Source organism: Lycorma delicatula, chromosome 2 (genome assembly GCF_047948215.1).
Source record: "Lycorma delicatula isolate Av1 chromosome 2, ASM4794821v1, whole genome shotgun sequence".
NCBI lineage: Eukaryota > Metazoa > Arthropoda > Insecta > Hemiptera > Fulgoridae > Lycorma > Lycorma delicatula.
In genome coordinates this window covers 175,954,976-175,968,236 of record NC_134456.1, presented here as the reverse complement: position 1 = coordinate 175,968,236, position 13,261 = coordinate 175,954,976, and the positions used below count along the sequence as shown (strand labels likewise).

At 28.3% G+C, this 13,261-nt stretch overlaps 1 protein-coding gene across 1 annotated transcript in view; it reads left to right on the top strand.

Moving 5' to 3' along the window:
* The first annotated feature begins 3,250 nt into the window (after positions 1 to 3,250).
* LOC142319437 (uncharacterized) overlaps positions 3,251 to 13,261 on the top strand; it is an 87,207-nt gene continuing 77,196 nt past the window's right edge. Inside the window, exon 1 of the mRNA XM_075356718.1 lies at positions 3,251 to 3,270. The gene's annotated coding sequence lies outside the window, so the exon portion shown is untranslated. The remainder of the gene's footprint in view (positions 3,271 to 13,261) is intronic.

Here is a 13,261-nt window from a genome sequence, read left to right as displayed (position 1 = left end):
CTTTCTTCTGGAGAAACTGCTCCAGAAAAAAGTGAGCAAGTTTGTTTCCCACTATTATTCTTAATAGTTTAAGACTACAAATTTATTCTGGATCAAAGCAAAAATTCATTGTATCTGTAAACTTTATAGTGAGTAATAAATAAATCGTAATACATACCAAAATTTATTTTTGGAATCCTTATCGTTTACAATTTCTAAAAAAAAAAAAATAGTGTAAATTGCAACAAAAACAAGAAAGAACTGAAAAATAATAAGCAAATAACTTTGTTTTAAACTAACAATTAAAAACTTAATAATATATGTCAAAATATTCATTTTTTTCATATAAATTTTATTTGGAGTCTTTATTTAAGATACTAATATATTTTATTTATCAACGTGCATTGACATTTTAAAGAATAGTAATCCTTTAAAAAGATGTTTCACATTCTTTAACAATAGTATAATAAATAAATAATGTACAATATTTTGAAAAATTTGGTTTTGGATTTTGTGAGTCACAATGATCTAAAGTAAAGCTATCGGAGTCAGAGATTTACGGATAGTCTATTTTTTCGGGTCCATCTTAAAAAAACCTCTCAAATAAAGAATCGAGATTTTTTAAATTATTTTTGAACTTTCCATCTCTGCTATATGCCACTTCATTTTTTCCTTTTCTCTCTTACACAATACACATAGAGAATGTATACACCTTTAACTCGTTTAATTTAATAATACTTAAATATGATTAATTTAAGAATTAAATTAAATTATTTTTAAGTCCTGCGTGGCTTTATACAATTTGTATATCTTTTCTTCTCTACTGGTATTTGACTGTCATTACATTCTCAACTGTTAAGGATTCTTACAATGATCACTACGGCAGGGAAACATTCATTCTACTCTTTAATTCGAATATTAGTTGAGTAATTAAAATTCAATGCGAAAATTAGTGCTTAATTAAAATCTATTGAAATACAAAATTCTTACTTTTGTACAAGTAATATCTGAAACAAAAAAAAGTTTGTAAAATTACCAAAGTTTATACGTAGTACGCGTAATAATATCTGAAGTGGGAGAAAACAGAAATAATTACAGAATTTATCACTTAAAGAAATCTTGAGAATACGCCTTGTATAAAAGTTTTTTAAAAGATTATACCATTTTTTTTTTAAATTTATTATCTCTTATTTTGGCAATTAATAGTTCCTAATTCATTTTAAGCCAAAGTTTGTATAAGCTTAAATTAAGCTTCGTTATACAGTGCATTTTAGAATCAAAATTACTGCTTGTTTAAAGCATTTACCAAAGAGAATAAATCATACAAAATCTGATTTTATTCTTAAGTAGGCTGTTTCCATTCATACGTTTTAGATTTGATAATATAAAATTATAGAATAAATAATAATTCTACAGTTTCTATAATTATTATTTTCATCCGCTATATATTACGAGTACATGGAATAAATTGTTTTTATACTTATACTGCGTACAAATAGTATACTCCTCTGCCGTATTGACGAGTAAACATTTGAAACTAGATTTCATAGATTATGAGTCAATATATCTAGAAAAGTTATCAACAATAGCAATAAGTATAATTAGTATACTGCGGCAACTCACCAGTAAGTAGCACTTTTTTTTATCAATGTGTTTATTTAAGGTATATTTTCATAATTTTATAAAAATAACGGCAAAATATAATTTATTCTGCAGTAGGTTTTTTTGGTTTTAATATCTCTTTTAAAATTTTCCAAAGGAAACGCAAACAAATCAGAATACGGCCATTAAAATAAATTTAACATGAGATAAAATCTTTTAGTTAAGATTAAATAAAACAATCTGATTAAAAAAAAACGCAATTTATTTTTAATTTTAAATTGATTTTTTAACCGAAAATTTTGGTTCTGGAGTAGAGTAAAAACAAAAATCATAACTCAAACTTATTTTTCTACATTTTATTTATTTTTTATTTATTTAATGCTTTCTTGGTCGTTGAAAACAACGATGATCAGATACTTGGCATCAGAAAAAAATTAGTTAATAAACCTTTTTATTATATATCTTGTATACTTTTCTTTCCGTTTCATTTTATTTCTAATTTGATGATTCGTAATATTAATAAATTATTAAAAATTATAAAATAAAATAAATGGAATTCAGTGCTCTTTCTATTAATACTACCAGAAAATAAAATGCGTAATGAAGAATCGCTTAATAATCAATATTTTGTTTTTTAGTTTATTTATTTATTTATATTTTCTTACATTAAATATCGAATAAATATGAATACATTAACCCACATATATATTAAGTATACGTTTATAAAGAAAAAAATGGTTAAGTAAACCTTAGTAGAGTTTCCTTTTCCTAACAAGTTATACGAGATCATTTTAAAAAAAGAGTAGCGACTCATTAAACTATAGATCACACTAAATAATCAAAGCCATTTCAGTAGCCCATATTTTATTCACTAGCTCGCAATTAATAGAACGAATATTCATTAAAAAAGAAAAAACCTGAACAAATAATTTATAACTGGATGAACATTTTCATGAAAAAGATTTTATCTCCAAATTCAATTTAGTCCCATTAGAAGAATAGGCGTGCTATTTTATTTTTATTTTTTATTTAAATCACATCCTGCCTCCATCTCCTTTTCAACATCTCTTTAACAGCTTCTTTTTTCTCTCCTCTTTATTTCATTCGATTAATTATATTATTTATTTTCAATCATAGTTAAATTTATTTTTGTCTGGTAGTATTAAAACGGTTCATTTAATGAACCGAATGTTATGTTCAAACGACCGGCTATTAAAAATTAATAATACCGGCCGATAATGTTCGTTTTGATATTTTTGTATATTCCATGCACGCGGTTTTTTTTTTAAAATATAAATTCGATAAGAGAAGATTTTAATGACAGCTTCCTTATAATGCTCTCAATTATATATAACCCAAATATCCGTACGTGGAAGTTATTAGGTACGTTAAAAGATGTAATTCGATACCGGCACAAGCTATTATTACCATTATATTCTAAGTTTGGCTTCTCCATTGAGAAAGAAGTCGGTTTGTTATGTTATATAGAAATATAAGCGATAGAGTGAGAGCGATCGGCCGGCCGAGTGAGACAAGCTTGAGGGACGCCCTGTAGGGAGTGGCTGCCCACACGCACCAAGCCTAGAATTCCCGTCCTACGTCTTCTCATTTTGACCAAATCCAAATGCGCTTTTTACTGAACCAGGGACACTGCACTCAGACATCTCACACAGTACTCTGCCAACTGCGGTAAGCACAAAACAAACACCCTCCCATACATAACTTACGCTTGCGAACTATTTTACTCCTTACTAACAAAACTAAAACATTAAATACGTCATTACTTTAAAACATTTACAACGTATAAAATTCATTTTAGTTCTCTAAAAATAATAATGATAATTTAAAAATAGATTCAACATTTTTATTTAAGTGGCCTTTTATCTGTTTTTTCTATCACCAATTTTTATTATGTAAACATTCTCTATTGAATACCACCAAATAACTTTCTTAAAGATGGATTTTTTTACACGGACGAGTTAAAACATTGAATCTTTATTTAACGTATTTTTAAACATTAAAATTTGTTTTCTTTATTATTTTTAAGCGTTAATTTGGAAAATAACTACTAATCATTTACTCAGATTATTCATCGATAATATTATTTTTTAATCGATTGAATTTACCTAATTTATTTTTTATTAAACGCCAAGTTAATACGGTATTGTTTATTAACTTCGATAACATTATTTTCTGATTTAACAAAAATATTACATTTTTTTGCTTAATAGTAATATTTTTGCTTTGTAATAACAAATAAAAATTCCTTTTTAGCATTAAAATCTTTAACATCATTTATCAATCGATTTCAATTTAATTTACATCGGCGTGATCGAGAATATAAATCGGACAACGTTAGCGAATAAGGATTTTGACATTGTGAAGCTTCTTATAAAAAATTCCGTAAAGAAAGATTAATACCGCTTGGCACTAGTATCGTCTGAGGTTTGAATTACAGCAAGTCTACCCTTTTAAAATCTTGGGGGTAATTGAATAGCCGTTTTAACTTAATTTATTTTTTCTGTTTATATTTTTTTTAGAATTATTCTCTTTGAAAATCATAATTTTAAATTTTAAATACTCGACTATTTTATATAATACACACACACAGATACTAATCTTTTAACATCTTTTTATTAATTTTATTAACAATTAACTGTACTTTATAATGAATGAAAGTAGACATCCTAATAATAGTAATAATAATAATAATAATAATAGAATATTCAAAATAACTAATGTACTTATTCAAATCGATTTCATTTTATTTCATTTGAAATATCGATAGAATGATGAAAAAAAAATTTCAACATATAAAAAATTTATGTTTCTGACTAGTTTTCTTCAAAAAGGTAATTTGGATTATATAGCTTTTTACCTAAAAGTATTACCGACCTAAAATTTTGTATAAAAAACACAAAAAAAAATTGTCTCAATTGTTAAATATATTTTAATTTATTAATGTGGAAAAATAAAATATCTTTTGAGATTGATACAATTTTTTTGACTGCTTAGAAATTAATTGAGACGTCCAAAATTTATAATTGTTAATTAATATTTTTATTTGTTATAATAGATTTCATAGGAGTGTTAATGTAAGATTAATTAGTTTTATTTTGCCCACAAACCCATTCTTTAGAGTTCATTATTTATTCGGAATCTACTTTTTAAGACTATTACATTTTTATTATGTAGTTATTACTTAACGTGTATTAATTTTATCAGAACGCTTTGTTTTAAACTGCTTTATTTCTGCTGCTTTTTTCTTATTTATTATTGATCGGAATATCAAATTTTTTACACGATGGATTTTGAATAACTAAAACTAGAGATAACGTTTGTTTAACAGGGTTTAATGGTAGAGGTAAAATAAAACAAAAAAACAGACCTATGTATGGTTGATTTTTTTAAAAACTGTAAAAACTTACAGGTCGAAAAGAAAACTTCCTCATTTTTTAATCTAATTTTTAAAAATATCTAAACAAATGCTTTTTCATCTACACAGCTAATTTAATTTCGTAGCAAAACAGGGAAAAAATGAATAAATTATCAGAATCAATAAAATTGAATGAATAAATCGAATAAATATACCCCGATAAAATCAATTTTTTCAACATTGTATGGTTATCGCCGTAGAGGAAAAACGATAATTTAAATAGATCCTTTGGTCCGTTTTCCACACATATGTCTCGTCTCTTCTCTTCTCTTTACGAAAATAACTTCTGCTGTGTTCGAGTGTATTTAGTTTCAAAGAGCTTTTTTGAATATAAAGGAATTTTACTACTCAGAATACACATCTTAACTATATTTGTGACACAGGCAAGTGTATAAACGTGAACTTGGTAATGAAAGCAAGACAGAATTGAGTCAAACAATTTTGTCTGACATACTGGCATTTTAAAAGTGTACATTTAAAAATTACACGAAAATTAATTTTGTTCAAAATTATAATAGAATGCAACACGAGTAAGGAAACATTTAAAAAATGTTCTGAAGAAAGGGACGGATCAAGAAAATTTTCCAAAAAATTCATTAGACGTAAAAGCTTTTTTACTTTTTATTCTCTAGGACCTTCGTGGTAGAATACAATTGATTACAGAAAATCACTTACAGCATTACGCGTTGCAAAAAGTTGTGCTTTACAAAAATGTTGAAAAATTTTTAATTCTATCACCTCTAATTCATTTTTCTATAGTATTTTTAATAGAAATATACGAGCTAAAAAATGTCTAAAATTAGCACTTTCCGATAGAATAAAGACGGGGATCCGGTGAAGATTACAAAAACATTTTTGTGAGAAATATTTAAAATTTGTTTTTGCATCTCATGTTTATTTTGTAAAGTTTTTGATATAATAGAAACTGTCAAAAAAAAGAAAACAACTTTTATAGGAAGAGAAGTGAAATCCATTGCCCAAAATTAAAATTAAAAAAAAAATTATTAGTAGTCTTTAATACTTTACTCTTCCTTTCTTAGAACATAAAAGAGCGTGAAAGTAGAACAAAACAACAAAAAGAAAGAGTTTTTTAAAATAATTTATGCCATTTCTCTGTGTGATAAAATTGTAAAGGAAAATATTTATAACAGTTAAAAGATTTGAATTTGGAGACTATCACTTAAAGTTTATTAATACTGTTTAGCAATAAGTTCGTTAAAATTTCACTATTATTCTGATAAAAATTAATTAAAATTTAATCCAATTTAAATTTAATTTATTTTATGAAGGGTTAGTAATTTCAGTTCTGTTAAATAATAAAAAGTGTAGCTATGTTTTAGCATAAGAATATTAAAGAGTAAAAAATAACACAGTATCAGGTTACCAAGAGAATTTTCAGCAGCTACACACTCCACATAATTTTTATTTTCCCTTTCTGTTTATTTATCATATATTAATTCACGAATTTCGTCCGAAAAATTTTTCAATAATATTTTATAAAAGTCAGTTCTGATTAAGACAAAATTATAAAATTCTATAATTTATTGTAGGTATCTAAATTTTTTTCTTATGATTAAAAAAAAGTCACATTCTTGATATCAGTAGAAATTCCTAACACATCTGTTGAAGATTTAACATCTAAATCATCTAAAATCTTACTTTTATCTATCTACGTAGAACATAATCTAATTAATTTAATTCTAAAATTACACCTTATTTAATCTAAGAATATACAATTTTTTTTTCAAATCTGTTAACAATGCTCAAACAATAGTAGAGATAGACAATGAATTTAAAAATACAAATTTTAATAAGATTTCTGTAAGTGGTTCCCAGAACGTTAAAAATAAATAAATCATGAATAATGTAAAAATCTAGAATTTTCCCAAAATGAAACGAAGTCGGTAGTTGAGTATTAACAAACACTTTCATAGTTACAATGTAGTTTTCAGTTAAAATAAATTAATAATTAAAAATTGTTATTTTTAGGTTCGATTTGGGTTAAACAATACATATAATTCAAAACAAATTATAATTTAGAACTATTAATTTAAATTCAATTTTTTTAAATTAAATTTTTAAATTTTACACTTAAAAAATTTACAATAAATTTTTTTTATGCACACATTTTTAAAAATAACTTTTAAAATAATATACCTTATTACTCACCACTCTCTTAAATTTTAACTGATGTTACATGTTTTTTTACACGTTCATAAGATGGAGATTAATCGAATTATCCACGTGTGTGTACAGTAACTGAGTTCTGCTATTGGAAAATATTTTAAAGTACTATTATTATGAATACAAGAGACAAGCAGACACTATGTTTAAATAATAAAGTAATTAAATTTTTAAAATTAGTTTTTTTTAAATTTATAATTAGCTGTTCCCAATCAGTAAAGTACAAAATTTTATCGTTTGTTTTCCCGGATTTGAAGTTCGACAATTCGAGTGCAAGTCGACCATTAATATTTTGACAGTGTGAGCTATCCCCTATGATACTTACATCTGTCCACCGTTCTGATAACGGTATCTATGAGGGTAAGTCAATTATTATCCGCAATCTAGTTATAAATTTTATTGCAATTCCAATAGGAAACTTACATGAACATCATTTTTCAACATAATCCCCTTGCATTTCAACGCACTTGGTCCATCGTCGCACAAGCTTCCTGATGCCCTCACAAAAGAAGGTTTTCGGTTGAGCTGCGAGCCAGGAATGCACCGCTTCTTTCACTGTTTCGTCCGAGGTAAATCAACGGCCCCTTAATGCCTCTTTGAGTGGACCAAACAAGTGATAGTCAGAAGGGGCAAGATCAGGACTATACGGAGGATGAGCCAGTACGGAGGATGAGGAAGTTGAGTTTCTAGAGCGTTTCAGCAGTGTGGGCAGCAGTATGTGGACGGGCATTGTCATGCAACAGCTCACACAATACCTTTCTACAGCACTCCATGCGTTTGCTTCGAATTGCAAGCTTCAGTCTGGCAGTAAACACCTCTCTGTAACGCGCACTGTTTATTGTCGTGCCCCTTTCCTCATAATGTTCCAGTTCTGGCCTTGTGAGTCTCGAAAAACCGTAAGCATCAATTTTCCTGCGGACGGTTGGGTCTTGAACTTTTTTTGCAGGACGAATTTGGATGTTTCCATTCCATACTCTGCCGTTTACACTCCGGCTCGTAATGATGGAGCCATGTTTCGTCACCAGTGATGATTCTGTCTAAGGAGATGTCCCGTTCGTTACCATAGCGATCCAAATGTTTTCGGCAGTTCGATCCAAATGTCCAAGCGCGTTTTTTATGCAACTGTGTGAGTTGTTTTGGGACCCATCTTGCACAGACTTTACGAAACCCAAATCTGTTGTGGATGATTTCTCAGGCAGAACCGTGACTAATTTGCAAACGATGTGCCACTTCATCGATAGTTCTCTCAATAGGTCTCTCTAAGAAAACCATGTCACGTGCACGCTCAATGTTTTCCTCATTTGTGGTGGTAAACGGTCGTCCGGCTCCTTCGTCATGCGTAACACTTGTGCGACCATTTTTGTATTTTTCAGTCCGTTCGTAGACACTCCATTGCGGCAATACACTGTTCCCGTACTGTACCGAAAGTCTTCGATAATTTCGTCCCCTGATACACCTTCCGACCACAAAAAACGAATCACTGAATGTTGCTCTTCTTCGGTGCAAACAGAAAGCGGAGAAGCCATGGTCAACGGCAGGGCAGCGATAATGGAACTAACCTAGCAGCATTAAAGCTGAAAGACATAACAACAATTAAACCACGCATGCGTCATCTACGCAACACGACAGTACAACCAACATAAACAAAAATATAACTAAATGGCGGATAATAATTGACTTACCCTCGTAATTAACACTCTGGTCGGGAGATCCGAAAACGTAACTTTCTACAATTACGCTTGCTATATGAAGAAGAGACCCTGAACAAATTTGATCAGAACTTGTTAAATTTTCTGAAATACGATCTATCAAAAACTATAAGCAGAGTAAACCAGGTCCATTTATTAAATAAATGAACTGAAAACGTGTTATTTTTTAATTAATTAAGTAAATTAATATTGAAGTCAGTTTGGTCAGACTTTCCAAGGTGTTCAATTTAAAGGAGGCCCATCACTTAATTTAATTTATAAATAATAGTTTATTGGCAAATACGTAAATAATAATTTATAGGTAATCAAAATTATCTACATCCACTCCTATGCACTTGTCATTACGTTTGACCATGTCCCTGGCTACTCTTATTAGCAGTACCCTGTCTATTTCCGGATGGCATTGGTGATTTTTTCTTCAACTGCTACAGGGTGAATGAATTGCTCCTATTAGCAATTTCTTTTAAGTAACCCCACAGAAAGAAGTCTGGCCTAGACTGATCAGAGGATCTTAGTAGTCACAGTCTTTAGAAATGATTCTTCTACTGAAAAAATCCTGTAGCATCTCCAGAGTAGAGCGATTTGTCGGCAACTGGCGCTGTCCTGTTCTAACCAGCAATCACGCTCATCCTCTTGCAGTAAGGTTATGAACTGTTGGATAATTTCTTGGTAGACGGTAGTTTTTTCACAAAATAAAAGTTATTTTTATTCGTCGCCTTGAAACCGAACACTATACTCCTATTTATTTATTTTTTTGAGTGTAGGGGAGGATTCAAAGAAAATGTGCAAGTTTTCATTACCCCGACAACCAGAAGTTCTGACTATTAACATACCCACCAAAGTCAAACCACGCTTCATCTGTGAAAAACATTTGATCTAAAATGCCATTGTTGCCTTTAATGAAGTTCTTGAACCGTTAACAGTAATGAACCCTTTTATCATAATCGGCATTAGTTAACTCAAGGAAAACCTGCATTCGATACGGATAACATTTCAGCTTCTCCTCGATGCAGTGTGGGCTGAACCTAGTGAAATGTTCTTTTCCCGGCTTAAAAGATTTATGAGGAGGTCTTGTAACTGCCGCCTTTTTGTCCTGTACGATTTACATCTTTAAAACCCACCAGATTCTGTGACATTTCTGGTCTAACACCGAAACTGTTTCACGAAATGTTTTAAGTAGCCTTTGATAACACTTTTCACTGGTACATCCTTTTCAAATTTTTCCCCGCTCTTTTACCGACACACAACATGAAATTTCGTCTCTAAATAAGTTTCAATCACGAATACACATTCTTCAAAAATTAACCGCATTTTAACAAATAACAACACACGATTACGCGACCTTGTTCAAAAACCATGCTCGACACAGACTGGCAATACTCAAATGTGCAGGCAATAAACAGTGTTCCCCACTCCAGCTCCAGTCGTGTCAATATCTTCCACATTATTTTAACCACTTCACCCCAATATAAACATTTTAACAAAAATACGCATTTAGTATAAAGTACCGAGTGATGGGGTCTCAACTTCAAAGAACACCATGTATATAACAGATTTTATTACGAATTGGAGAAGGTTTTTTTTTAGTAAAGAAGTACTGAATGAACTGCAAAGGATAAAAACTGGAATGGATGGCTAAAGTTAAAATACATGAAACAGATAATTATGGATTTAGAACATAATAAACACTTTCAGATTAAAAGATAAGAAAGAAAGCAAAACAAAAAGAATTGAAGGAAAATATCAAGTAATTAAAATTCGATTCAAAAAACGTAAATTACCTTATTTAAAAACCAGATTACATTTCCCTTAAATATAAACTGTTTTCCATAAATAAACCATTTCATATAAATACATGGTCATTTTATGCCAACATCGTTTTATAACAACAGCAATTTTACGTTCTCGATCAATAAGAATTTTGTGGCGGATTCGGATTGAGTTTTTATATATATATATTTTTTTTTTAGATATTTATTTTTATTTCACGATATTACCTCACATATTCTATAAAGCTCAATACACCTAAATAGAGTAAAAACAAAACTTCTGATGACATTTGAATTAGTTACGACGTAATTTGTTTATTCATATACGTTAAAAAAAAATTTAGATCAAACAATTTCAAAATAATTTCTTATTTTTGTTTTTATTTTAATTTCTGGGTCACTAAATTTACGTTAGTATATTAATGAAAAAATTATTGAGGTAAACATTTAACTTTTCACTTGGAATTAGCAGAAAAAATATTAATTAAAATAATATTTTCAACAATTAATTTTTTTATCATATATAAACGATCTGTTTTAGTTGTCTGAATTCATTCAGAATTTCCAGTAAAACCGTAAATTATATATTTTAAAATTATATAACAAAAGATTGATTTATAAAATATAATTACAAGTAATAAATAATACATTTTCAGTTTTTAATAAGAAATCATGCATCTTACGATTTCTCTGTTATAAGATGTTTTTAATGCCCACAACAATGTTTCACGATGAATATGCAATATTTAAATTAAATATACATATTTGTTATAAAAGTAACAAATTTCAAATTTCGTTAAAATTTATTTCGTTTTTTGGTTCTGTAGATATCGTGGAGACAAATTTAGTTACACAAACGTTTGCTAAATTGTTGGAAGCAATTCAAGATTTAATCTACTAAAAACGAATAAAACATTCAAAAATTCCAGACAAGAAACGTTTAAAGTTACAATATATCCTTTAGAGGAATGAAGTTATAATTAGTGGTATTTTATATACATATTATATATTTTTTAAGAATAAAAGGTTATAGTGGGTCATGCAATTAAATCAGAAACGATAGTTCAATAAAACATATATATCGCTACTATACTAAAATATGTGTGTTAGAGATGAAACACTGGAACGTAATAGGATAGGTCTAAAAAATTCATACCAAACGGAGATAAACAAATTATGTTAATAAGAACAATTAATGAAATGCAAAATATTGCTACTGAATATTTGGATCGGCCAATTAACCTGTTCCAAAAAAAATAGAGTTCTTTAATTTTTTTTTATATTTAAAAATTTTACGCTAGTTTAATTCAAATAATACATAAAACAACATTTTTTAATATCGAAGTTTTAATTTAATTGAAAAAAAGGCAAACAATGCAGTATTATCTACCATAAAGTCAATAATCCAATACATTCATTAAACATTTGATTATCCACTAAACGTTTTGTTTATTTATTGAAAACATACACGAATTACAAGTATAAACAAATTAAAAATACGACTGCCTACCATAACGTGTTCGTCTGCAAGTAATATGCATATGAATTGTAAATAATAATCTTTTTTTTCTTTGTATTATATCTAATTTCCTCATTTCTGTTTTGTAAAAATTACAGAAGTGTAAACTACATGTTTTACATAATATTTATAGTTAATTTAAAAATACCATGTAAATAATCCCTTCAAATATATGAATCAGAGTTCTAATAAAAAAAAAGAAATATATTTAAAAAATAATGAATACTTTAAAAATGAAATTACTACTTTTTATTGTAGCATACTAATTTCTGTATAACGATTTTTAACATATACCATCATAACGCTTTCAGCCTCCCTTACCGCAAGAATTTTTAATAACTGGAACTGCTTTTTAGCAATCAGGTCTCAGAAAATGTTATTTTTGGCGTTAGATATGTATATTTTGAATGTGAAAAATGTGTATTAAGCTTTAATCGTGTCTGTTCATTTAGTATAACGTTAATTGTGTTCTATATGTATATATTTTCTTATTATTCGAATGTATTAAGGTGTGGTTTTTTAAAATAGAATATCTAGGTTGTTGTTAATGTTAAAGAATTCTGATCTGGTTCTTTAAAATGGTTGGCAAGTGTTGACTCCATGTTGTTACAGAGGAATTTAATTATGTCTTCACTGTATCTACGTTTCAAGGTGCGTTCCGTTTGTCCTATATGAAGAAATTTAACTTAATTGTACGTACTATAAACAATTATATATGTTTTATTTAACTGTATGTTGATGAGGAATCATATTAATGATTGTATTATTTTTTTTTTTTTTTTTGTTTTGTAGAAGAAATTGATGTGTATATATATATATATATATACAGATTGTGATATATATGGAAGTTTGATGTGTCCAGCAAACTTAAGTTCTACTTCTTTGCGTTTTATTTATGTTCAACGATGTACGAGTATTCTTTGTTTTGGTTGGATATCTTGACTTTTATTTTTATTTATATTTTAGAGGAATGGAGCAAGGACTGTATTTTGTATTTATTTGTAGGACCTGTGTATTTGATCGAATTGTATTCTTTTTTATAAGTTATTAAGGTGCCGCGCGC